The 26,636-nt window shown below is 39.0% G+C and overlaps 1 long non-coding RNA gene across 1 annotated transcript; it reads left to right on the top strand.

Moving 5' to 3' along the window:
- Positions 1 to 2,390: 2,390 nt before the first annotated feature.
- LOC109700685 (uncharacterized) lies at positions 2,391 to 7,115 on the top strand. Its single transcript, XR_002213717.2, has 3 exons — positions 2,391 to 2,503; positions 4,465 to 4,585; positions 5,764 to 7,115. It is a non-coding gene; the product is annotated as an uncharacterized lncRNA (long non-coding RNA).
- The last annotated feature ends 19,521 nt before the right edge of the window (positions 7,116 to 26,636 follow it).

The raw sequence follows: 26,636 nt of genomic DNA, 5'->3' as shown, positions 1-26,636 counted from the left end.
TGCTCAAAACACAAGATAAAAATAGCTCCTTGAGAAGCTGCAGACTGCTTTGCTCTGTCCCCAGGATGATTAACCCTTCCAAGGGCCCACAGGCCGGTGAGTGGGCGCCTCTGGTTTTTGCTAGATTTAGTCCTGGCCTTCATTTCACATGTCCTTGTGATGACCCGTGTGAAGCTGTGGATGATCGTGGAATTGAGTTGAGGGTGATCCAAATGTCAAAGTGCTCCTTCCAAAGCATCTGCGTGTGCTTTCTCAATGAAGGGATCGAGTTTTGCACTTCACTCTCTTTATTCCTAACAGTTCATGGTTTCATTTCTCTGTCCCGGACAATTCAGTAAATCTGATTAATCAGTATGTCAATCGTCACAATCAAAAACATTTCCTAATGTATGAAAGGACATGCCTGTAATCCCAGCACTTGGGAGGCCGAGGCAGGAGGATCACAAGTTCCAGGATACATAGGGAGACACTGTCTCCAAAAAAAAAAAAAAAGTTAATGTTTAATTAATCAGAGGCTTTCAAAGCCTCTATATGAACATCATTCCATTTAATCCTCATAACAAATACATGAAATAGATGCTATTAATAGTCTCCATTTTATAGATGGGGAAAGTGTGGCTCAAAAATGTTGTATGATTTGCTTAAAATCTCATAGTTCAAAAATGGCAGGCAAGATTTAAACTCAGGGCTGTTTGTCTAGTCTGAGCCTCCAGACAGTGTACCCTGCTGAGGGAGGAGTGCAGGTGCCTCTGGGCCCTTCTGCCCTGCAATTCTGATTCCACTCTCTCCCAACACAACACTTCAGGTTTGGATTTCAAACAGATTATCCAAGACAGGGACTTAAACAAATGCCAAGATTATGCTTTGTACTGCAGTTAAGAATGCTGTTCCAGTGGCCAAAAGTTTAGCATCCAGGCCTCTGGGAGTTGCAAGCCTCCTCACTGACCTTTCTTGAGAAGTGCCTAAGTCACTAGGAGGAACATAGGCCAGGGGACCAGCATTGCCATTCTGGCTTTTTTCTTGTATGTTTGAAAATTTGCTATGCATTTTGGATACTCATCCAATGTCTGGGGTTAATTTGTTCTTGAAGTTGGAGGAGGGGGCAGGGGACCAAGGAGAATTAGTGGGGAGGGAAGTTATGACTCAGTAGAATGAAGGTGCCCAGGTCCTTGTGATGGACACGGTTTCCTAATCAACAGGGATGCAGGGTAATTTTTCTCAGACATCTTCTGATCAAATAACTGCACTATTTGCTTGAAGTTTTAAAAAGAAGAGTCATAGTGAAGCTAAGGAATGAGGTGACGTGGGGATGGGGTGGAGGGCAGTTCTAGAAAGGCGGGGGATCATTTGCGAGTGAGGATATCCAAGCTTGAAGGCAAGAGGTGGTTTCTCTTGGATGAAGGTGGATGGGTGAATGCTTGAAGGGGGTATGTCCTCCAATTTGTGAAAGAAGGGGCCAAATGAGCTGTGGAACAGGTGACTGGCATGGACACTGGGGAAGCAGCCACAGGACATGATCTGCCCTTGGGGAATCACTGTTTTGACTAGTGGATCCCTGAGAAGGTAATTGCCTGTCAGGATCCAGGTGGAAAACTCACTCCTCTGGGTTCATCTAAACTGACATATTTAAATTTAAAAATAAAAATAGAAAAACTATATTTAGCTGGTCATAGCATTATGAAATTCATGAGGCACTGAAGGTCACAATATGAAAAACAACATTGTTCTATCCCTAGACCACTAGTACTACCACCTGGGCAGTATTGAAAGACTAGAGTTTTAACTCAGCTCCTCCTATCCCTTGGCAATCTCTTCAAATTTCAGAATTGAATTCTTCAAGTGGTTTTCCCATAGCTGCAAATATTCAGTGCATGATGCTACCTTGCATCTACTTTAAATTTTATGAATTGAGTTCCTCCTTCAGTAGATGAGTTCTTAGCTCACTTACAGCACTTCCTTTTCTCCCATTTATATGGCTCTAGCCTACATTTTCCACTACGAACAATATAGTGAAAGCTCTACTTTTAATGTGTTTGTGATAGGTAAGATAGCTTGACGCTCCCATTTTATAACAGGAAGAGGGAGTGAAGTTGCAGTATTTGTGCATTTATTTTGTATGTATCAGATAACTCAGTAGCCCCCCAAAAAGAAGGGGAGTAGGTATGGGGAGGGAAGAAAAAGGAGAAAGCAGGCTGGAGTGTAGGGGAGACAGAGGTCTTAATACATAAAAATTTCCCCAGCACCTGCATTTTGCCCAATAGTGAGGTGAGCAGGAAGATACAATCATGTCCCTCAGCCTCACTCATCACTACCAACCACCGCACCTCATACGGGTGAGCATTTCTCTCAAATTGGTAACAGCTGGCAGTTTAAGCAAACGCTTCAGCCCCACCCAGATCCACTGAGCCAGAAGCACTGGGGTGGAGCCAGCAAACTGCTTTTGAAGGAGTTCTTCTGCTGACTCAGTTGCAAACTGAAGTCTGAGAAACTGTTCTTAGCTGAGGTAAAGATGCCTTATTTTCCTATAATGTAACTGCTATGCCCAAGCTAATTCTACTTTCTTTTGGTAGGGAGGAAATTGTGGTTCCTTGATTAAATGATACTTTGTTTTCAAACCATAATTAAGTTTTTTCCTGCACTTTCGCCATAGGCAGCTTAAAAAAAAAAAAAAAAAAAAAAAAAACCTAAAAACTAGCTACATGGATTTATAGTTTATGTGATGTTTTTTCTTTTGAGCCAAGAAGAAATGGTTACATTTTCCCTGTCTGAATCCAATGTCATGACTTCAAGGGAAAGTGATGAAATGAAATTTTATTTTCTTACATTCTACCAATTGGTCACTACCATGCCATACTGACATTTGTTTCATAACTGAACCATGCCTTTCTTGTCGCTCACTGATGTCTTTCTTGTGTTTCAGGCATTTTCAATTGCCTTTCTCTTTCTAGTTGCTGAGAAAAGAATTATATACAGTCAGCATTACAATTCCTATTATCTGCTAGCTTCTTATTTGGCCTTTCTCTACTTTATTGCTTGGAATCTACTTTATTTTTCCCAAATCCCACTAGCTTCCTGGTTACTTTTATTTGAATCATAATTTTATCACCTTTAAATACTTCACTTCCTTTGTTCCTTCAGCACCGTTCAAGTGTTCTGTGCCCTTTTCACAGTCTCGTGGACTTCCCATCTTTTATCATCCTATGTAGTTTGGGGATTTCCTGCCTGCCTCAAGGCCTCTCCCTCTGGGACTTTGCTCCTACCTGTTTGGGCTGGGGAACCAGAGCCTGGTTTAAATATTTTCCTAAGACTTCTCTGTGCTATTTACCTGAATTGGAGCCACTGTTTCTGAATTCTATGCCTACCTCTTTCTTTTTTTTATTTTTGGTGGTACTTGTCTGAACTCAGGGCTTCATACTTCATAGGCAGGCACTCTACCACTTGAGCCACACCTCCAGCCCTTTGTGCTCTGGTTATTTTGGAGACAGGGTCTCACTTTTATGCCCAGGCTGGCCTGGACCACTATCCTCCTGTTTTACACTTCTCACCATAGCTGGGATGATTGGTGCATGCTGCCATGCCCAAATATTGGTTGAGATGGGGCCTCATGAACTTTTTGCTCAGGCTAGCCTCAAACCATTATCCTCCTGGTATTAGCCTCCCAAGTAGCTAGGATTATAGGTGTGAGCCACCAGTGTCTGACTTTTTCTTGCTTTACATTCTTGTGTTCTGGAGCATATCCTTAAGTAACTCCCTAAAAAACCTGAAAATGTAAAAGACACATGAGGGCAAATATTTGTATCTTTGTATGTCTAGAAAGATTTTTGCTTTGCTTCCATGGTAGATTAAGAGTTTAACTAGGGTGCAATGCCCTGAGTTCAAGCCTCAGCAAAGAAGAAGAGAGGAGAGTGAGGAGAGCAGAATGGAGGGGAGGAGAGAAAGAAGAAAAGAGAAAAAAAAGAGCAAGAGAGAGAAATTTTGGCTATGGTATTTGGCTATGGTATTTAGAGGAAGCAAAATAAGTTTATCTCAGACCTTTGGGAATCACTCCATTTTCTTTTAACATTTAATGTAGCTATAACTTACTTTTTCCAAATTGTGTCCCCCTCTCTTCTGTCTCTTTTCCCCTCTTCCCACTCCCTCACTCCCTCTTCCACCAAGTTTAGGGTCTAGTCACCACCCTTGATGTTTTAAAATACTGCAGTGATATGGTTAGGTAGTTTTCCTGCCTCTCCCCAACTCCATTGACCTCCATTTATCTGGCTTATTATTGAATAACTTTACTTTTTTATTTCAGTTTCTGTGTTAGTTTCCTATTGCTTGTACCAAGTGACAACAAACTTAGTGGCTTAATGCTACACAAATTTATCAAACTATAGTTCCACAAGTCAGAAGTGCAAAATGAGTCAATCAGGCGGTATGCCTCTGGAGGTTCATTGAGATAACCTATTTCTTTGCCTTTTCCAGTGTCTGAAGGCCACCTGCATGCCTAGATTCATGGCCTTTCTCCATCTTCAAAGCCAGCAGCATCTCTAATGTTCCTGCCTCCTTCTTACTAGGATCCTTGTGACTGACTCTGTACACCTAGGTAATCTGGTCCTTACTTAATCACAAATTTGCAAAGTCTCTTTTACTATGTGTGGTAAACTATTTATAAAATCAAAGGATTGAAGCTGGGCATCTGTAATCCTAGCTATTTAGGAGACTAAGAGTGGGAGGATCGTGGTTTGAGGCCAACCCAGGCAAATAGTTCAAAACACCCCATCTCCAAATTAACCAGAGCAAAATGGACTGGAGGTGTGGCTCCAGCTTTGCAAGTGCAAAGCCCTGAGTTCAAACTCCAATTCTACCAAAATAAATAAATTAACTATTTTAATTAAATAAATTTCAGGGATTGGAATGTGGCTATCTTTGAGGAGCTATTGTGTCTACCACAGTTTTTCCTTGACCCTCAAGGGAGGTCTGAGTCCATGACTAGCAGATTGCTTGACCTCTGAAGCTGCTGGGTGGAAATGAGAGCTGTGAGACCAGGTCTGACCAATCACTGGATTTCCCCAGCTTCCTCCTGCCAGGTGGTTTATTGCTGGGTGGGATCTGAACGCACTGAGACCTGCAGGCAGAAGACTGGTTTCCTTGGTTCTCCACTCCCTCCTGCTTCCAGCCAGTTTCAGGTCCCAGTGTTCTGTTTGCTTCCCTCACTCTCCAATGCACTCAGGGGACACCCCTTAGAACTATAGGTATGCCCCGCTTTCCCCCAGACCTGGGAGATCCCACTACTAAAGGGCCCTGAAAGAAGCTTCTCCATTATTTTTTTACCTTTTTTAAAACCTTTTTTCTTTTCACTGTATTTTTAGTATTGTTTTAATGTTATTTTTAATTATTTGTTTTATTTTTAGTCTTCTTCTTACCTTTACCTAATTGTAATTACATATTTTTTGTTTTATAATCAGATAGCCTTATTCCCTGCTCTTTTCTCTTCCTCTTTCTCATAATCTTTTCCTTTCTTCTTCTTTTTTTATACTTCACCTTGCTTCTTTATTTTTTTCCACTTCCTTGCCCCTTCCTTTCTGTCCTTGTTTCATTATTGTTACTTTTTACCTTTATTACTTTTTAATTTCATAGTTTATTCTACATTTTTTATACTTTCTTTTCTATGGTTATGTGTGGCACAGTAGTTGTCTTTAATTGGTTTATGTTGTATTTCTATCTCCTGCTTGTTTTGGTGTTGTTGCTATAACAGTGGTTTGTTTTCTCTTCTCTGAGAAGTGTTGGAGATTGAGCCCTCAAGAGAAGGCTGTTCACTAAGAGGACCCTCATATAAAACTGGAACATATATCCATTCCAACAGATGCACAATTCACAACATAAAAAGAAAAGAGATATGAAAAAGCAAGGCAACATGACTTCTCCAAAACGTCTTCACTCTTTAATAGTTAAATCCAAAGATACTGAAATGGATGAAATGCTGGACAAAGAATTCAAAAGAATTAAAAGTTCATTTAGATAATTATCAGTGACCCCAACCAGGATTCAGATAAATAAATGGATGAAATAAAAAGTCAATTCAAGACTTGGATGAGAAATTCAGCAGAGATGAAGATTCTGAAACCAAATGGAAATCTTGGAAATGAGAAAGTTCAGTAAGTCAAATAATAAAACCCATCATCAGTAGACTTGGGCAACCAAAAAGAAAGAATATCATGTTCTAAAGACAAGGTTGAGGAATTACTACATTCAGAGAAAAATAAAGAAAAAGAAACCAGTCATTCCCACAATATCGAAGAACTCTGGGATAAAATAAAGATACCAAACCTATGAATCTGAATTGTAGAACAGGGAACCAAGATACATATAAAGGCATTTAAAAAACTTATTCAATGAAGTTATAGCAGAAAATTTCCCAGATTTCAGGAACATTCAAGTACAAGAGGCATTTAACCCTAAACAGACATGGCCAGAAAAGAACCCCTCAACATTATATCAATTTCTTCTACATTTTCCAATTCATTACAATCTAAGTTTTCAAAGTTACTTTCTGATGATTCCTCTTGATTTCATTGACGTCTGTTGTAAGATTCCCTTTTTCATCTCTAATATTATTAATTTGGGTGTTCTGCCTCTTTCTTTTGGTTAATTTGGCTAAGGGGTTTTCAATTGTGTTTATCTTTTCAAAGAACCAACTCTGCGTTTTATTGATCTTTTGCATCATTCTTTTAGACTACACTTAATTAATTTCTTGTCTGTAGAATTTTTGGAGGCTGGCAACCTTCTTTCATTTTTTCTTCTCTCTTGGTTCAAGCTGACAGTATTTTTGTTGATGTAAAATTCTCAAAACTCTGGGAAATTTTCTTGCATTCATTGAAAAAATAATAATTCCCCAAGTTTCTGCATTATAGCTTTCTTAAATTCTTATTCATAGAATGCTGAAGTTCCTATATACCATGCTTTATGCCTTCGGTCATATATTACATTTCTTTGTGTGCTTACTGTGTTCCAGGTGATCTCCTTCCAAACTTTCTAATAAATTTTTAATTCAGTCATAGTATTCTTAATTTCTAAGTTTTTCTAACATTGCTCCCTTTTCATAGCACAATATTCTTATTTTATGGATGCAAAGTTCTCCCAACACTCAGAGCATACTAATTTGAATTTTTAGTTTCTTCCGTATATAATAGTATCTGTTTTCTTCAGAATAAATGCTCTGCTTTTTTTTTTTTAATCTAATTATTTCCTTGTAACTCATGCTGTTAGCTTTCCTCAAATATCCAGTGGTCGGCTATTCACATTTATGTACGAAGGAGTATGTTAGTACTAACATGGTTTCTTTATCTGTTCTATGGCTTCTTGCCTGACTGGGTCCATGAAATGAGAGAGATCATGTCAACATGTGACCTCCATTTAGGGAACAGTAGAGAAACTTAGATCTAACACTCACAATTGCCAAAAATAAAGCATCTTTACTCTTGTGTGGGTGGTGGGGAAGTTCTTGGTTTATTTCCCTGCAGGCTGAGCAGCCTTTCCTTCTCTTTCTCTGCTGTGCAGATTTGGAGTAACCTCAAGATCTGCTCTGACCCTTACCATGGTCCCCTCATCCCACACATCACTTCCCATAAGTCTCTGTTTTGCTCAGCATGAGAAGAGGCTGAGGAGTAGGAGGAACATTCTTTGCCCCAGGTGCCCCAGTTGGAGCCTGGCTCTTCCAGGAAAACAACACTCATCCTGCCAAGTCTTCCTTTTGTGCTTTTCTTTTCTTTCTGCTACTCAGTTTGTCCATCTATCCAATCTCCATTTTCTATCCTCAAGAAATTCATCAAAAAGCTCCAATCCGCTAATGTTGCTTGCTTTAACCTATTTGGAGTGCTATAACATAATATTACAGACTGGATAATTTGTAAACAAACAAACTTTTCATAATTCTGGAGGCTGGGAAGTCCAAGATCACTGGCACTAGCAGATTCAGTGTCTGAGGAATACCTATTCCCCATGGACTGCTCCTTCTATGTCCTCACATGACTGAAGGGTGGAGGGGGTAAGCAGCTCCCTCATGCCTCTGTCATGAAGTTACTAATCCCATAGATAAGAGCTCCGCCTTCAGGACTTAATCACCTCCTAAAGGCTCCAACTCAGTACTGTCACAGTGATCAAGTTTTGACCTACGAATTTTGGGGAGATAGATTCAGGCCATGGCAACACTCACTGTTTTCACTACTACCTTAGTTTTGTTTTTTTGTTTTTTGTTTTTTTTCTGTTAAATTTTGCTGCCTTTTCAACAGGATTTTGTGAAAGAGAGCAGGAAGTCATCTAGGTTCAGTTTTCCATCTTGATTTGGGAGAGAGTACCTTAAGTCTTAATGATCTTGGGAGGAACATGCTTAGATACTGATTTAGGAACCTTAGAAATACTTGCCCATTTAAGATTCAACTATAACTATTTGTCAGGATATACTCTTTCAACTTGCTTCAATATTGATAGAAAACTATTTTATTTTTCTCCCTTTTTGCTGCATTAGACATCTGAAGAAGGTAAATATTTCCTCTTACCCTAGGAATGTTTGAAGATGGGGCTCTCTCTGCCCTTGAAGAAAGGAGAGTTTTTGCTTATTTATTTATTGACTAATAACTTGGACTATAGTGGTAAAGAACAGGGGATACATTTTGCCAGATTAAGATATATTGAGGGATAAAGATAGACACAAACTGGGAATTTAGAAAAGCCTGGAGCAGGTTGGGAGCAAGAGGAAAATGATATGACTTTGAGATAGGACCTTAGATACCTAGGAATTAATTTGGGAAGGTTGCCCCAAAAGGGAGAGATCCCACTGCTAGGGAAGAACCATGTAAGAGATATTTAATTCTCACTGGATATCTTAGTTTCAATAATACAACAGCCATATAAATATAAATAACCATACAAATATTGAGTGCTGTATTCCAGACACTGTGCAATGTGCTTTGGCCATACTCTCTTCATACAATCCTTACAGCAAGTCAATGATGTAGGTGTCATGAGCTCATTCTGGTCTATTATATTTAGTATCTATTTACATCCTTTTCCGTGAGCATTCCTATATTGGTTGTGTTAGGCATCTAAAGACTAGATTCCCACATAGCTAGGGTACCGGAGGGAACAAGTTCTACCAGTGAGAGGCCATGCATGGCCCAAGGTATGGAATATAGAAGTGAGGTGGTGGCTATTTGCTTGCTAGTGTTTGTGCTAGCAGATAAGATCAAGTGGATATGTTTTCTGAAGAGAATCCCACATGTTGATCATCAGCTTTGTGGGGGTGAGAGGAAGCTGTGGCTTCAGAAACAGAAGCTTCATGTCCTACAGATTCAGTAATGATGACATGGCCCTGAAATCTATGGTCCATTGCTGGCTCCCCTGACTGCCACTACTCCAGTTCTTCCAACAATTTTGAGAGCATTATTTCCCGGTATTATATTTCCTTCTGTTTACAATACCTGGAGTTTTTTTCTGCAATAAACTTGTGTACACTCTTAGTATCAAGTAAAGCACGAGGAGGTTAGGTACCATGCCAAAGGTCACCCAACTATTTAGATCATCAGATTGTAATGCTTACACACTTAACCACTGTACTTTATTGTTTTTGTCCACCATCTAAAGTTGGTTGGTGTAAATATCAACCCTTAATACTCAAGGGTAGTCAGTCATGAGAATGGTATACAAGCAGTAGGACATTTGTTCTCAGGGTCAGTATCATGGCCCTGAGTTTACTGGGATCAAACTTTTGCCTTGATCTCATTAACCAAGATACTCAAACTGAGGTAACACAAATCTCTTAGACCCCCTCTACCAGCTCTAGCTTTCTGTAGATCTTAAAAGAAGATTCAGTTAGCGTCATATGTCATTTGTATAACAGGCAACTGGAGCCAGCAAATTCTTTTCAAAATTGAAATAATTTTAATGTCCCTAATCCTGAAAACTTTATTGATTTCACATTCCTTTAACCCACCCTGCTAATATTTTATTAAAATGTGAATAAAAGGTAAAATATCCTGGAGGCAAGTCAATGACACATAAGATCATACATAAGATGTTTTGAGAATTTCTATTTTCCAGGTCAGGAACAATTTGTTGCTATAAAGATATTTGTCATTTTAAGGGAAAAAACTTCTGAATAGTGGCAATTATATATTTTTTGGCTCAAATAACAATATCAGCTAGGTTAGTCACCATAATTAAAAGAGCTTTAAATAAGCTCAGCTTCTTCCCGTGATTTTTCTAGTCTTGTAGAGAAAACAGAGTGCTGTGGGGATGTGCTAATGGGCATTTCATTTGAGAAGAAAATGCGGTGTTCCTGCAGTAATGTACTCATGAGTCTGTGTGTGGTTGAGCTGCTGAGCTCAGAAAAGCCTAGGGATTACCTAGCCCATGCTTTTAAGCCATGCAGTCATTCTCTATACACACACTAAATCACAGGCGCTCCACTTCCAATCGCAAGAACCAAGGTAAGCCCATTGTAATTGAAGAGAGCACTAAACTCAGATGTCATGGAAGTCACTAGTGGACATTATAGAGAAGACATGAAGAGTTTGGTTGTTATTTCCAAGCACCTACTATTTAGCTAATTTGGATGAGCTGAGGCCATCCAAGATATAACTGCAAGAGGCTGGAGGTGGAGAAATCATCTGCAATCATATCAGGGACCTGTGTTGACGAGGAGGGAGAGTAAGGGAGTGAGATTCACACAGGTGAGAAGGTTAGAGTAACACTTCAACGAGGTACTTCATATAAATCCATCTCACAGGCCTACCCTAACTATAGTTAAGCATTACTTCAAATTGGGCCAAGAAAATTCTCTTTACTCAGAAAATCATGAACAAGTATTAAATACATACATTACTGCTGGGTGTTTGTATATGAAAGAACCCTAAAAAAAATCTTTAAGTCTCTGTAAATTGCAATTTTTCAGGGGTCTGGTATGTACAGTGAATTTGTTCAAATAAGAATTTAAGAAGACACCAAATCTATTGTTTTTTTCTTTGAAAAAGTAATTTATAATCTAAGTTTGGGGTCATAGCGTAATGATGATACTGAGGTTCATGGTGAATTTAAGAAGCAGTATTTACTTGTTCCTGGTACTAAATCATATTTTCACTAAAAGGACTTAATGGAAGCCTCCAACTAAAATATACTCCGAGGATACATTTTTATCTTGTGTTTCTGAACAATCATTTTTTTGGCAGCATCTTTCACTTCTGTAAAACACAGCTAAGAACCTGAAGGCCAACAAAAAACACCCCTTAGCAGCAAAGTAATGCTCACAAAGTCCAAGTTGTCAAGGAATCTCTTAGGTGTTCAGGCCAGCTTCTTTACTTGTATTTTGTCATAAATCAATGAGTTTGATTTTCTGGTTATAAAACAAATTGGAAACAACAGTTAAAAGGGTAGGCCAAGTAGCTACTACATATGCAAGTTGAGACTCAGGAGCAGAAAGAAAAGCTATAAAATGTAGAAGTAAGTATTTAAAAAGCATGATGGGCTGAGGTCACTTCATGGTTTGAAAAGCAGCCAATATCTCAAATATCTTGAATAAACCAAAGTGCATCCTTGTATTCTCATGTTCATAAAACAATCCTAAAGGATTGGGGAAATATTTGACATTCTCTTTCTAAGATGTAGAAAAGAATGAGGAATATTTTGGAAATATTTAGAAAATTCCCTTCTAGAAAAACAAAATGAAAATTAGTAAATGAAGAGGTCAAATGTCAATTGAGACTTCTCTTGTAGCCAAATGAATATATTTCTCATGAATGTCCAATAGCCAATGTTTTACTACGTAAGATTTTACCTGAGGAAAAGAAAAATGTAAGGGATTTTTATTTATTCATGGCTACAAGGTATGTCTGTATATGAACATATGTTAGTAAATTTTTACAACATATGTGCGTACATATAGAAGCATATAACATTGTCATACTGTTTAAAATGAGTACATATGGGTGTTTTTAAGTAGTAATGGCAAATCTTTCCATGATCATCAGGTGTAATGAAGGTTTAAGAACATAATATCAAAATCTGCTTCAACTTTTGGTTTTTCTACTGCTTATTGATTTAGGCAATTTGTCATAGTTTCTTCCTACCCATTAGGAAATTGCATTTTCCATATATTTTGTACCTGAAGTTCTCTAAATATTCTAGACACAGGTTTAGAAAAGAAACCGTATAGATTTTGAAATTTATCTTACCAATGAACATACCAGACTTAAGAACCCAGGACTGAGATGTAGTATTAATACCTAGTGTTTAACTACTTGGGCATTTACAAAGCACTTTCACCCATGCGTTCCACTTGGTTTATATGGTCTTGAGTCTTTTTTTTTATATTTATAACAGCTAACTTCTCCTTGTTTAGCACCACTTATTTGTTGAAAACATTGGTTCATTCATCCTATGGAAAAGCCTTGTGATATAGATTTATCTGAGTCCTCATGATATCATTTAACAAATTCCTCTTTTCTCTATTATTTTGTAAACTAGTATTTACCTCTAATGGCTTGATTAGCCCCAGATTCATTTTTTAAAGGATATCTGATGGGGGATTATGAACTTCCCATGAAATCATATCATAAGGTTCATAATGTCTTTCCATTAATGTCTTTAAGATTGATTAGTTGAATCAGGTTGTCAACCAAATCCATCCATTATAAAATTTCCCATCAAAATTTTACCTATTTCTTTGAGCAGCCATTGATCACTGCCTAGAATAGACCCAGTGTTTCATTGGATGTTCCAAAATAGCAATTTTATAATTCCACTATCACCTACACATTTATTAGCTAAAATTGTGCGAGAAGGACTTGCCTTTGTCAACTAATCAGAAGCCCTAAAATGTTTAATAGAGGAGAGGCAGGATAGCTGTCAAGCTCCTTCTTCCATCTACCAACCCATCCTGGAAATATAATGCTTTCCTACAAGAAAGGCTGGCCCTCACATCAGAAGGTTCTAGACCAGAAGGGCCAAGATATTTGAACACCAAAGAAGTGTTCCTCATCTTAGGTCCCAGGAGACTCACTGAATATTGAGGCAGAATTCCTGATGGAAGACAAAGTGAGAAGGCAAGGCCAAGCTTTAGGGAAAAAAGACTAGCAAAGTTTCAGCAGGGTTCCAGGCCCAGCCCAAGGGGCATATTCAGACACAGAACAGTAGTATGGTGGGGAAATAGAACAAAGGCCCTGGAACCAGATACACTGGATGAGCTTGAAGGGAGAGGAAGAACATCACCGGAAATGAGACAGTCTGGGGTCTTGACCCAGGCAAAAAGGAAACAGTTAACTTGTGAAGAATAAACATGAGATGGAGCCTTGGAATGAGTGTTCATGAAGGGCTGTGGCTGGGTGACGGAAGAATTTTGTTGTCTAACCTGGATCCAGAGATGACCACGCCTCAGGTGGTTTGGCACAGCCACCTCCATGTGGCCCTAATTGGAAATTTCACTCTTTTCTGTGACAAATCATTCCTCTAGATCTGTCCCTGATTTCCAAAGAGATGGATCCAGAGGAATTGGGGCCCATATACTGACTTTATATGGACAGTATATCCACCACTATTCCAAACTGATGCCCAATCAGTGAATCCTCCTCCACCCTAATTTTGCCCATAGATGACCCTACTCCCATTCCAATTACATAAATTCCCCAAAAAAGTAGAGTTGCCATATTTCTGGTTGTAGACTAGTACTCTCTAGGCCAGAAGGGCCAAGGTATGTGAACACCAAAGACGTGCCCATCCCTTCAGCACCTGACTCCTCTCTACTCAGAGTCCCAGGGATCCACACTCCCTATTATATTTAGGAATTGACTGCTAAAACCCAAACAATCTCAACTGATTAAATTAAAATTTCTTTTACTACTGCATTACTTACATACAAAAGTACCAAGAATTATTTTTAGACTTAAAAAATAGCAGTTTGCTGGTACTTGCCATCCAATTTGTAACAGATTTCCAGAGATTATCACTTGCTAGGTTTTTGGACACATTTAATCACAAAAGTAATTCTGCATTCCATCAATACACTCAGCTCAAGCGATAAAAATAGCCTTGCAATGGGATTGGATGAGGCTTGGCCACGGGGCTTTGCATTGCAGTTGCTGTTTTAATGCTATGGGATTGCTGTCTTCTTTTGACTGCATGTGTTTGCAAGGCAGCACACAGGGCAGTACGGTGTCTGATGGGCTGTTAGGCTCAAGATCCTCAGTCTGGCTAGAAAAGAGATCTTTCCACAGAGCAAATGAAATGAGTAATTGTGCCTGATTATCTGGTCAGATTTTAGGATGGAAACACTGTATAGTACATGCTTTTCTAAAAACTTACTTTTGATAATAAATATTTCAGTGGGTGGAAACAACTCCTTACAAGCACTTTGGTTTTGGCTTATCATTTTATGTGGTGTGACCACTAACCAACCCTTAAAGAGGGAAAGAAAAGCCAGTAAAAAGTGCATAAATGAACACATGTCCAGTCACCCCTAATTTTGTGTTGTTTTCCTGGGTAGCCTGGTTGTTTAGATCTGTGACCCAGAAGCTACGGAGGTTCACAGGAAATAAATATCACTATAATCAATTTATATTACTCATCGTGGGAAAGGTTATTTCTGGCCTCCAGAGATAGTTTGGCCTCTAGAAATTACTGATATTCCTGGATCTCCACGTCCCTGCAGTGGATTTACAAAGCATGAGGAACTAAACTACAGTTGCCTCCAAAGAGAGGCAGGGGAGCCTTGCTCCTTTTGAGAGACTTCAACCCTCTCTGCTGATTTTTCCACATAGTAAGTAATGTCTTGTTCATTGCTCATCCGGTGTTATTCCATACATGAAGGTCTTGGTGTCAGAACATCTTAGCCTATAATGTACATTCCTTCTTTATTTGTCAGTCACCACCCCAAGAAGACAGATTTCCTGCATATATAGCTCTAAGTGTAAAAATGCACACACATACACACACAGTGGCCACTCCAAAGGCAAGTGAATTTGAGGTCCCTGAGAGAATGACATACTTTCCCCATGACAGCATCCTTGATGACTCTTGCTGACCCCCGTTCCTTCTGGCCTCTTTTCTGCTCTCTTCTTCATGAAGCTTAGACAGCACCAAACTCTGAATTTTCTGGCTCCATAGGAAGTGTATTTTCTTAAGTGATTGATTACAGAATGTCTTACATTGATGGACATGAACTTTTATAAAATCATACATTTAAGAGTTGGGATGGGGAGAGACTTAAAGACCATCTAGTTCATCACTTACCCAAACTATTATCTGAGAAACTGTGAGCAAAAGGGTTCCACAATCAAGCACGCACGGAGTATATGAACAAGAATTCCCAAGTGAAACTGGCTAAATTTCAAAGGCACTAAGAAGTCCTTGAGGTGACAAACTGGTCAAAGTATGTTTAACCCCTTATTTTTAAAACTACTTGATTTAAGAGTTTTTCCAAATAATTTGGATTAAATTCCTTTACAACATAATTTAGAAATGCTGGTCCTACAAAGACCCTTCATTTTGCAAATAAGAAAACTGGGACTCAGAGATTCCAAACTTGGTTAAAGTCTATTTGTCAGTCCTGAAACTTGGTATAGTCGCCATTTTGGACTCATAACATGAAGGAATCTATGGAAGGAAACTATAGAGAAGCCCCATGAAAGGAGGAATTTTATTGTTTCCTTAAATCTCTTAAAGGAAATCAAAGAGAATCGAAGTAGCAACTTCCAGTTCCTTTCCTCACTTTCCACATTGTGCAGCACAGCTGACTCTCATGAATCTGTCAGTTACCCAAGTCCTCACTGGCAAAGCCAAACCATCTCCCTTGTCTGAGGCTATGAGATTTCCACTCTCCCTTGCCTTCCCTTCTTATCCTCCTCTTTACTCAATGTTGTCACTTCACTTCTTCCCAAAACTCCTTACAATCCTCCTTCTGTCTTTCTGGGATGTTTCTCATATGACACTTGTTTTTTGATTCAGTATTAAAAAAGAACTTGTCTGACAAAGATACGCTTTCCTTGGGGGAGGGAACTTGAAATGGTGATGGCACACTTTTTTTTACGTAGATGGGAAGAGCTGGAAAGGCAACAAATCAAATCTTGTCATATACTTGTCTGTATAAGAGTGAAATGAAAAGACCCCTGTGATTTCTTGTTCTAGTTTTTTTCTTTGTTGGTATCAATAATTATTTTTTCTCTTAAAGATTTATTTATATTCATATGTGTGGTAATCATACTTTCTGTAGCTGTGACCAAAATACCTGGCAGAACAATTTAAAGGAAGGAATTATCTCTTTTGGCTTTTGGAGGTGTCAGTCTGCTGGTTCCACTTTGCTTAGGGCCTGGGGGGAGACAGAACATCATGGTGGTGGGAGCATATGGAGGAGAAGGCTATTCACTTTATGGCAGACAGAAAGGAAGGGACATGGGATCAGGTATAACCTTCAAAGGCATGCTCCCAGTGACCTATTTCCTCTAGCTAAGCCTCACCTCCTAAAGTCTCCACCACCTGCCAAAATAGTGCCACCGAAAGAGGACCAAGCATTCAACACATGAGATTATGGAAGATGTTTCATATTCAAACTATAACAATATATGTTCACCATTAAATTTGCTTTACAATTTTAAAAAATCCTTCTATTTTACTTTTCTTTATTGACAATGCATGATTCAGGCATAGTTTTAGGGAATTTCTGATAAGTGTTATATATTTTCTAAACACTTCTTTCAAATGAGAGAAGTGTTCTGATATAAGCAATGTCAAGTCTCCCCAACACCAGATACTGCCCCATACATTTCCTGTGCCAAGATGCATGCAGGGTCAATGCTCTGCAGACACCTTGAATGGATCGGTGATCTTTGTGAATGTTTGCATTCAGAACCCAATTTTGATTATTTGAGCACTCATTCTGATCTTGGGAAAAATGCTGGTTGTGGAATTTCGTGTTTCTTCCAGGTGGGAGTTGTTTAACTTCTACCTCTTGAAATTTGAAGCTAGAAAACACCATTCATTTTAACCACACACTTCAAACAAACCCAAGGCCATCTCATGGCATACCTGTGTGGACTATGAAGGAGAAAGAGGAGGAAACAGAGGGACAGTTACAATTCAGGGAGAGAGAAAACACACTGATTCCTACTTCTCACCCTAGGCCTTCCATTCCTCTGGCGAGTCCACTATAGTCTCAGATTCTAAGTAGCAAGAGGGAAATTTGAAATTGTTTCAAATTATATCAAGGGTATAATTGTTGCCCAAGGAAAGCTTAGAAATGACCTCCTTTAATGAGTGACTAAAATGTTTAGTCCAAACAGGAGTGTAGAATAAAAATATTTATGTGTGTTCTCACCTGTTTTTTCTACTTAAAATATGCTTTGTAGACATGGAAATGACACGTAATGTTGTATCCTGGAAAGGATCCTAGATCAAAAGGCTATTAGGCAAAGACTAGGGGAATCTGAATAAAGTAGTAGACTTTATTCAGTCTACTGTATCAATATTGGTCTGTTGGTTGTGATCAATGCTGTACCATACTAACCATATATGACATTAACAACAGGGAAAATAATGGCAAGGAGTATGTGGAAATTCCTTGTGCTATCTTAATGACTTTTTTTTTTTTGGTGGTACTAGGGTTTGAACTCTGGTGCTGTACCACTTGTGCCACACCCAATTCTTTTCACTCTGGCTATTTTGTGATAAGGTCTCATATTTAGGCCTGGGTAGGCCTGGACCACATCCTCCTATTTATGGTTCCCACACAGCTGGGATCACTGGTGTGGCCACCACACCCAACTTTTTATTGGTTGAGTTGGGGTCTCTCAGACTTTTTGCCTGGGCTGGCCTTGAGCCATGATCCTCCCAATCTCCAACTTCCAAGTAGCTGGGATTACAGTCTTAATCCACATGCCAGGCCCTTAAACTACTTTTATACAAATCTGAGACTATTCTAAAATTAAAGCTTTATCTTAAAATTTTTTCCTTGCAGCAGATTGAGATTTGTAGACAATCTTTTGGAACCAATAAGAGGTCAACATATAATTATCATCAAAGCCATGTCCCAAAGGGGAAAACATGTATGATCCATTCTTGTCACAGAAAGTTGCCCAGATCCAAACTCTTCAAAGCAAAACCTTGCCTGCCATGGGTTTTTTAGATGCCAGCAAGTGACTTGGTAGCTTCCTGGAACAAGCTCTGAGAACACTGGGAAGAATTTTGTGTAGATTTCTTGGGTGTGGTTCTCCTCAAATCATTCTTGATAAGGAGACAAGACTGTCTCCCTCCAACCTTGCCTTACTGCCACCACCCAATCTTCCTTCCTTCTTTATGTGTCTCTTAACCCTGTTTGTCAACAAAACAGATACACAAATCCCACAGGGACAGAATTACTGGGGGCTCCCTCTTGGCCTGTGGCTTTGGAGAAGCAGCCCTGGCTCTCAGATTCCACACCTGGTAATTTCATTCACCTTACAGTCAATGACACATGAGGATTGGCAGTCATTTATAGTAACACATCTTTCTGATGTGGAAATGTCAAAGATGACACTGACTCTGATGATTTTAAGAGTTTACAGAATACTTCTTTAACTCAGATCCTAAATGCGCTATTCTCTGCAATCTTCTGCTACCAAAGCCCATATACCTATGTGTTTTATTTCTGGCCTACCTTGGGAACTCTGAAAGGATAAGGACAAATATGACAACTTCTGAGTGAGAGGAGCCTGATTCAGTATTCCCTGGAACATTATCTGTGCTGAGGCCCTATGTATGTGACTTAAAAATCTCATTCCAGTTAAAAATGTATATTGATATGGGAACATGCAGTTTTTAACAGAAAAGTGCAGGTTATGAAGTAACAAGTATGCTATGATTTTATTTTGGTAAAAAAAAATGTATATGAATGCTCATTCATTGCTGGTGGGATGCAAAATACTATGAGAACTTTCGGAGGCAGTTTGACAGCTTCTTACATAACTAATTATACTATTACCACATGATCTAGCCCTGTACTCCTTGGTATTTATCCAAATGAGCTGAAAACTTGTGTCCACATAAAAACCTGCATGTAGTTGTTTATAGAAGCTTTATTCAGAATTGCTAAAACTTGGAAACAACTAAGATGTCTGTAGGTAGACGAATAGATAAATAAATATTATTTAATGTTAAAAGAAATGAGCTACCAAGCCATTAAAATACATGGAGGAACTTTAAATGCAAATTAAGTGAAGGAATCCAATCTGAAAAGGCTACATATTGCATAATTTCAATTATATGACATTCTGGTCAAGAGAAGAACATGAAACAGTGTTTGCAGGGATTGGGGAGAGAGGGGTAGATGAGGGGAGCATGGCAGATTTTTAGGGCAATTAAATGATTCCATATACTATAATGGTGAATACAAATCATTGCATATTTACCTACAACTATAAAGCTATAGCACCACGAGTGACCACGAGTGAACCCCAATATAAACTCTGGACTTTGGATGGTAGTGATGTGTCAAAGTAGATTCACCGACTATAACAAATGTACCACTCTGGTGCAGGATGTCTGTGGTGGGTAAAGTTGGTGGAAGGAAGAGAACTCCCTGTACTTACAGTCGTGTTTCACTGTGAACCTAAAACTCCCTTTAGAGGTTAAGTATATTTTTAAAAGAGTTATCTCCCAGAACAGTATGGTTTTAAGTAGTTGGACTTACCTACACTCTGGAGTTGACATGACAAGAGCTTTGGAGAAACCAGCCCTGAATCTTGGATTCATTCCCCACCTCTCCTAATTCATCCCTGTGATTAGACCCTGATTCTTGACCTTTTAGCCTTGACTCCTGCTTCAGGTCTTCAACCTGCCTCCTTGGATACAGTGAAGGTAGATCTGACCTTACCACTTGCCCTTTGCCTGCTCCTCAAACTTGCTTTCCCCTGCTTCTCTGGCTTTTACAGCTTCCATTTCTTCTGCTTCAACAAGCCTCTGGACTTCAGTCTCATCCTGGCAAAGACCCTGTCTAGTCATTCCTCCCAAGAGTAGGAATAAGGTAGACCTCTGGAGTTTGGACCCCAGATGTAATCCTGCTTTCCTAAGCTCCAGAGAACTTAACCTGGGCCTTCAACAGAGACCCCAGAGCTGTTGGGCTGCTTCTCATGGTGTTTGGGTTGATGACTGTGAAGGGCTTTGTGAATCCAGGATCTCAAGCAAGAACTTGGGTGACCAGGGTGATATACTGCCTGCTCAGGGCCACCTGGGAAAAGCCACCCAGATATAGGAGATAAACATGTCCAAATGAGCCATTTTGCCACTCCACTCAAGGATTTCTTCTCTTGCCATCTTTAATGCATTGCTAAATATGAAATATCAGGTATGTTAAATAACTGAAAGTATTAAATGAAAAATAAATCAGCTTTTAAACACCTCAGCATTCAAAAAACAAAAACAAAAGCAAAAAAACCCCAACAATATACATGGTTTCCTCCAAAGGAACAAGTCCTTGTTGTGATTTTTATCTCCAGTGACTTTTGTTGATTTGTTATTTTAATGGGATTTCCAAAATCAGCAGTGATGCTCATTATTCTTGCATGGTTGTTTTATTCTTGTATTTCTCATACAAACAAGGGAGCCAGGGGACCTGCAGATGCTAATCATTCCAAACCCTAGCTCAGTGCAGCAAGGATTCACCTCCTTGTGGGAATGGTAGCAAAAATACAGTGCTAAGGCCTGGTTGAGAGTCTCTTGGTCATGGTGTAAATATAAAACTAAGCATGTCTATAATTAGATAAGTTCTGCAGTGACACATTGTCTTTGGCCAGTGTGCCTAACTGGGTTCTGCTGTGACTGGGCTAGCAGAAGTGGCTCTGATATAAAGAATGTCCACAGGATTGTCTTTCCTAGTTTCATTTTGTTTTGTTCTCTCTTTTCTAAATTTAGTAATTTCTACATATTAATTTCAAGTATAGCTTTAGCTTGGGGTTGTGAGAATTGTTCTAAGAAATAATGAATGATTTCCAGTGATAGGCTTTCCATCCCCACTATCATGAATTTCTCAGCACTAAGATCATACCTGCAACTGCCTGTCCTGCTTTGGCCAGCCTTGGCAGGAGAACTTTCTGATTGGCATATGAATTAGATTAGGGTCCAACACCTAGAGAATCATGCAGGGCCTGAAAGAGGCTCTTGATGAGTCGTCCTTGAAGGAAAGGACTGTATACTTGAATAAGGTACCTAAGGAACAATTTTAGTTTCAAAGGACATGAAAGAGTTTAGGTTGGCTTAGTGAACAGTCACTTCCTAGTTCTCACCTCTCTTTTCTCCTTCTCCTGTTTTCCTTTCTGTCTGCCCACACAAAAGCCCCCCAATTTCCCATTATCCTTATTCAATTTTACAATCACTAAATATTTGTGTTCTTATCCTTCTTAAACATGACTAATTTATTCCCCTAAACTTGTAGATATCATGTTTATTGGCTATGGAGAAGGGAGAATAAAACAAAGGGAAATGAAAGAGGATCACGCCCAAATTGTGAGAATGTGGTCCAAACTGCTGGGGAGACCTGGACTCAAATACATCTTCTACTATCGACCAGTTGAATGACTATAGAAATCTACTAGGCATTTCTGAAACTTGGCTGCCTCATGTCCTCAGAATGGATATAAGAGAAGATTCCAAGATGGTGGCTAGAGGGAGGAAGCAGAAAGCGAGCCTCTTATAGTGAAATCTTGGAGAGATGCTGGAGACACACTTTGCAGGCAAAGTCACCAAGAAGAGGCAAAACTTTGACCCCTCCACACCTCCAGCCAGGGCAGAGAATCTCCACTTCACGTTAAATGGAGAAACAAGGAGGGCCCCCAGACTGCCAGTCACCTGCGCCCAGACAGCTTGGGAAGATGTGGACAAGGTGAGCTTCGCGGTGCTGCGGTACTCCCACAGACAAGCCTGGGCCAGAGCAGCATAGCCCCCTGGGCAGACCGACCTCCACCCGGGGAAAAAAGAGAAACAGACTAATAAGCAATAAGAACAGTAAAGACACACAGGAAAGAGGGTGGGGCACACTGAGCGCCAAAGATTGGGGGAAGGGAACCCTTTCCGGAACTGTAAATAAACAAGCCAGGCGGGCAGGAGCGGGGCGCGTGCCCAGCAACCAGGAGCGGGAAAGCTGGTGAGAGTGGAGGAGGGAGGAAAACTCCACAGGAGAGGAGGGAAGACCCACTTCCTATGTGAACTGTAAACAAACATGGTGGCTGGCAGGAGCAACAGCACCGCCCAGTAATCAGGAGCAGGAAAGCTTGTAAAAGTGGTGGAGGGAAGAAAACTGCACAGGAGAGCGGGGAAGACCCACCTCCCACATGAACTGTAAATAAACATGTAGGCCTGACAACTCGGGTGCAGTGTTACCTTTCCCAGTGGTTAGAAAGGGGAAAGCTTGTAGCAGAGGCTCACGCACAGGAGAACTCTGAGTAAACAAAGCCTGCAGGGCCAAGTAAGTGCTAAGCTCACCCCAGATATTCTGCATAAATAATGCATCCAGCAACAGCAGGCTGACAGCAGCGGGCAGGCAAGACACAGCCGCAGATACCATTCTCAAAACTGTCTCCAGACTTTTTTTTTTTCTCTTTTTCTCCCTACCTTTGATGAGAGAACAACCAAATTATACCTCCATGCTGAAAAACTTACTGAAACTGTATTGCATTTGAATTGGGACACTTGGTGGGTTTTTTCTTTGTGTGTGTGTGTGTGTGTGTGTGTAGTTTTGTTCTACTTTATGCGTCCCCTTTGATGAGACAACTACAGAACAACATCTGAGGCACCATCTTCAGGACTGGAGACTGAGACCAACACCCACATTATTAAGACTGAAACTTCATTGCATTTGAACTTGGAGGTTTTTTGTTTTTTTGTTTTTTTTTAATTTTCTATTTTTCATTTTATTTTATTTTATTTTTATATATAGATATTTCTTTCATTTAATTATTTTTTATTTTTATTCTTATCTTTTTTTTTATTTTTTATTTCAATCCTCTCTCTGTCTCTCTAATGCCTATTCAGCTTACTGTTGATTAGTACACTAAAGCTCCCTGTTTATACCTTTGAAACTTTCTTGTCTGATTCCTTGTTCTGTTTTCTCCTTCTTGTCTGTTTATTTGTTTTTCCCTTTTCTTTAACTTCTTGCTTCCCATCTCCACTCACCCTTCCATTCTAAATATTACTATTGTTATTATTACAAGCTAGAAAATACTTAATTGCACACAGTACAGGGACAGTAACAACACCAAAGACAATGATGGAAGTCAGAAAAAACAGGGAAACCAGTTTCCCCACAGCAAAAAATTAGTACAGGAAACAAAGGGGAATGAAGAAAACAGATACTCAGATCCAGACTCCAACAAAATGAAGATAAACTATGCCAAAGGACCCAATGAAGCCCACAAGAATAATTTAAAAGAAGACATACTACAGGTACTCAATGAGAATTTTATAGAGATGATACTGGATAGGGTCAACCAAAATGTACAGGAGACACTCAAGAAATTCCAAGACAACAAAAATAGAGAATTTGAAAAAGCAAAAGAAGAAAAAAGGAAACCATAGAAGCACTGTATAAACACCAAAGTGAAACAGAGAGCACAATGAATAAACAGATAAATGAACTCGACAAAAATAGACAATATTAAAGAGGAAACCACCCAGGATATGGAAAACCTCAGAAAAAAGAACGAAACAGAACTGCAAAACAAAATGGAAAGCCAATCCAGCAGAATAGAACAAACAGAAGACAGAATCTCAGAACTTGAAGATGAAATGGTAATTAAAGGAAAAACCAAAGAACTATTAATTTAACAACTCAAGACCTGTGAAAAGAAAATGCAAGAACTCACTGACTCCATCAAAAGATGAAACTTGAGAATCATGGGCATCAAAGAAAGAGAAGAGGTGGAGGTGAAGGGAATGCGTAATCTATTCAACAAAATAATAATGGAAAATTTCCCAAATCTAGAGAAAGATATTCCCATACAGATGCAAGAGGCCTCCAGGACACCAAACAGACCAGATCAAAATAGAACTACCCCACAACATATCATCATTAAAACAACAAGTTCAGAAACTAGGAAAAGAATATTGAAGGCTGTAAGAGAGAAAAAAAAAGTAACATACAAAGGTAAACCCATCAAAATCACAGCAGACTTCTCAACAGAAACATTAAAAGCAAGAAGAGCATGGGGTGAGATCTTCTGGGCACTGAATGAAAATAACTTCAACCCCAGGATACTCCACCCAGCAAAACTATCATTCAAAATAGATGGAGCAATGAAAGTCTTCCATGATAAACAGAAACTAAAAAATATGTGACCACAAAGCCACCACTACAAAAGATTCTGCAAGGGATTCTGCACACAGAAAGTGAAACCCAACTTAACCATGAAAAGACAGGCAGCACCAAACCACAGGAAAAGAAAAAGCAAGACAGTAGAGAGTAACCTCAACTTAGGTACAGACAATCAAACCTTCAAACAACTAAGACAACTAAATGACAGGAATCACCACATACCTGTCAGTACTAACACTTAATGTTAATGGACTTAATTCACTCATCAAAAGGCACCACTTGACAAAATGGATTAAAAAGGAAGATCCAACAATTTGTTGCTTACAGGAGACCCATCTCACCGACAGAAATAAGCATAGGCTTAGGATGAAAGGCTGGAAGAAGATTTACCAAGCCAATGGCCCCTGAAAACAGGCAGGAGTAGCAATACTTATCTCTGACAAAGTAGACTTCAAACCTACATTGATCAACGAGGTAAAGAAGGACATTTCATACTAATAAAAGGGGAAATAGACCAAAAGGTAATAATAACCATCAACTTGTATGCACCCAATGTCAACTTACCCAATTTCATCAAACATACCCTGAAAGACGTAAAAGCATATATTAACACCAACACAGTGGTTGTGGGAGACTTTAACACCCCATTATCATCAGTAGATAGGTCATCCAAACAAAAAATCAGTAAAGAAATCCTAGATCTAAAATATACCATAGATCAAATGGACCTAGTTGATGTCTACAGAACATTTCCTCCAACTTCTATACCATATACATTCTTCTCAGCAGCCCATGGAACCTTCTCCAAAATAGATCATATCCTCGGGCACAAAGCAAGTCTCAGCAAATATAAGAAAATAGAAATTATACTGTGCATAATATCTGATCACAATGCAGTAAAAGTAGAACTCAACAACACAAGTAAAGACAAAAAACATGCAAACAGCTGGAAACTAAATAACTCATTACTTAATGAACAATGGATCATCGATGAAATAAAAGAGGAAATTAAAAAGTTCCTGGAAGTCAATGAAAATGAAAACACAACCTACCAGAACCTATGGGACACAGCTAAGGCAATCCTGAGAGGAAAGTTAATAGCCATGAGTGCATATATTAAAAAGATTGAAAGATCCCAAATCAATGACCTAATGATACATCTCAAACTCCTAGAAAAACAAGAATAAGCAAATCCCAAAACAAATAGAAGGAGAGAAATAATAAAAATAAGAGCTGAAATCAACTAAATAGGAACCAAAAAAACCATACAAAGAATTAATGAAACAAAAAATTGGTTCTTTGAAAAAATAAACAAGATCGATAGACCCCTGGCTAACCTGGCTAAAATGAGGAGAGAAAAAACCCAAATTAGTAGAACTAGGATGCAAAAGGGGAGATAACAACAAACACCATGGAAGTCCAGGAAATAATCAGAGACTACTTTGAGAACCTATATTCAAATAAATTTGAAAATCTAAAAGACATGATCCTATACCTTAAAGACCCAAAAAACTCTACTCAGAAGCTTTTAGACATCATCAATAGCTATAGCAAGGTAGCAGGATATAAAATCAATGTAGAAAAATCATTAGCATTTCTATACACTAACAATGAGCAAACTGAAAAAGAATGTATGAAAACAATTCCATTTATAATAGCCTCAAAAAAAATCAAATACCTAGGTGTAAACCTAACAAAAGATGTGAAAGACCTCTACAAGGAAAATTATATACTTCTGAAGAAAGAGATTGAGGAAGACTATAGAAAGTGGAGAGATCCCCCATGCTCATGGATTGGTAGAATCAACATAGTAAAAATGTCGATAACTCCCCAAAGTAATCTACATGTTTAATGCAATTCCCATCAAAATTCCAATGACATTCATTAAAGAGATTGAAAAATCTACTGTGAAATTTATATGGAAACACAAGAGGCCACGAATAGCCAAGGCAATACTCAGTCAAAAGAACAATGCTGGAGGTATCACGATACCTGACTTCAAACTATATTACAAAGCAATAACAATAAAAACAGCATGGTACTGGCACAAAAACAGACATGAAGACCAGTGGAACAGAATAGAGGACCCAGATATGAAGCCACACAACTATAACCAACTTGTCTTTGACAAAGGACCTAAAAATATACGATGGAGAAATAACAGCCTCTTTCACAAAAACTGCTGGGAAAACTGGTTAGCAGTCTGCAAAAAACTGAAACTAGATCCATGTATATCACCCTATACCAATATTAACTCAAAATGGACCAAGGATTTTAATATCAGACCACAAACTCTAAAGTTGATACAGGAAAGAGTAGGTAATACTCTGGAGTT

This window comes from Castor canadensis, chromosome 3, assembly GCF_047511655.1.
Source record: "Castor canadensis chromosome 3, mCasCan1.hap1v2, whole genome shotgun sequence".
In the NCBI taxonomy this organism is placed as follows: domain Eukaryota; kingdom Metazoa; phylum Chordata; class Mammalia; order Rodentia; family Castoridae; genus Castor; species Castor canadensis.
Note: the sequence above shows the minus strand (reverse complement) of the source record. Positions and strands in the feature narration are given on the sequence as shown.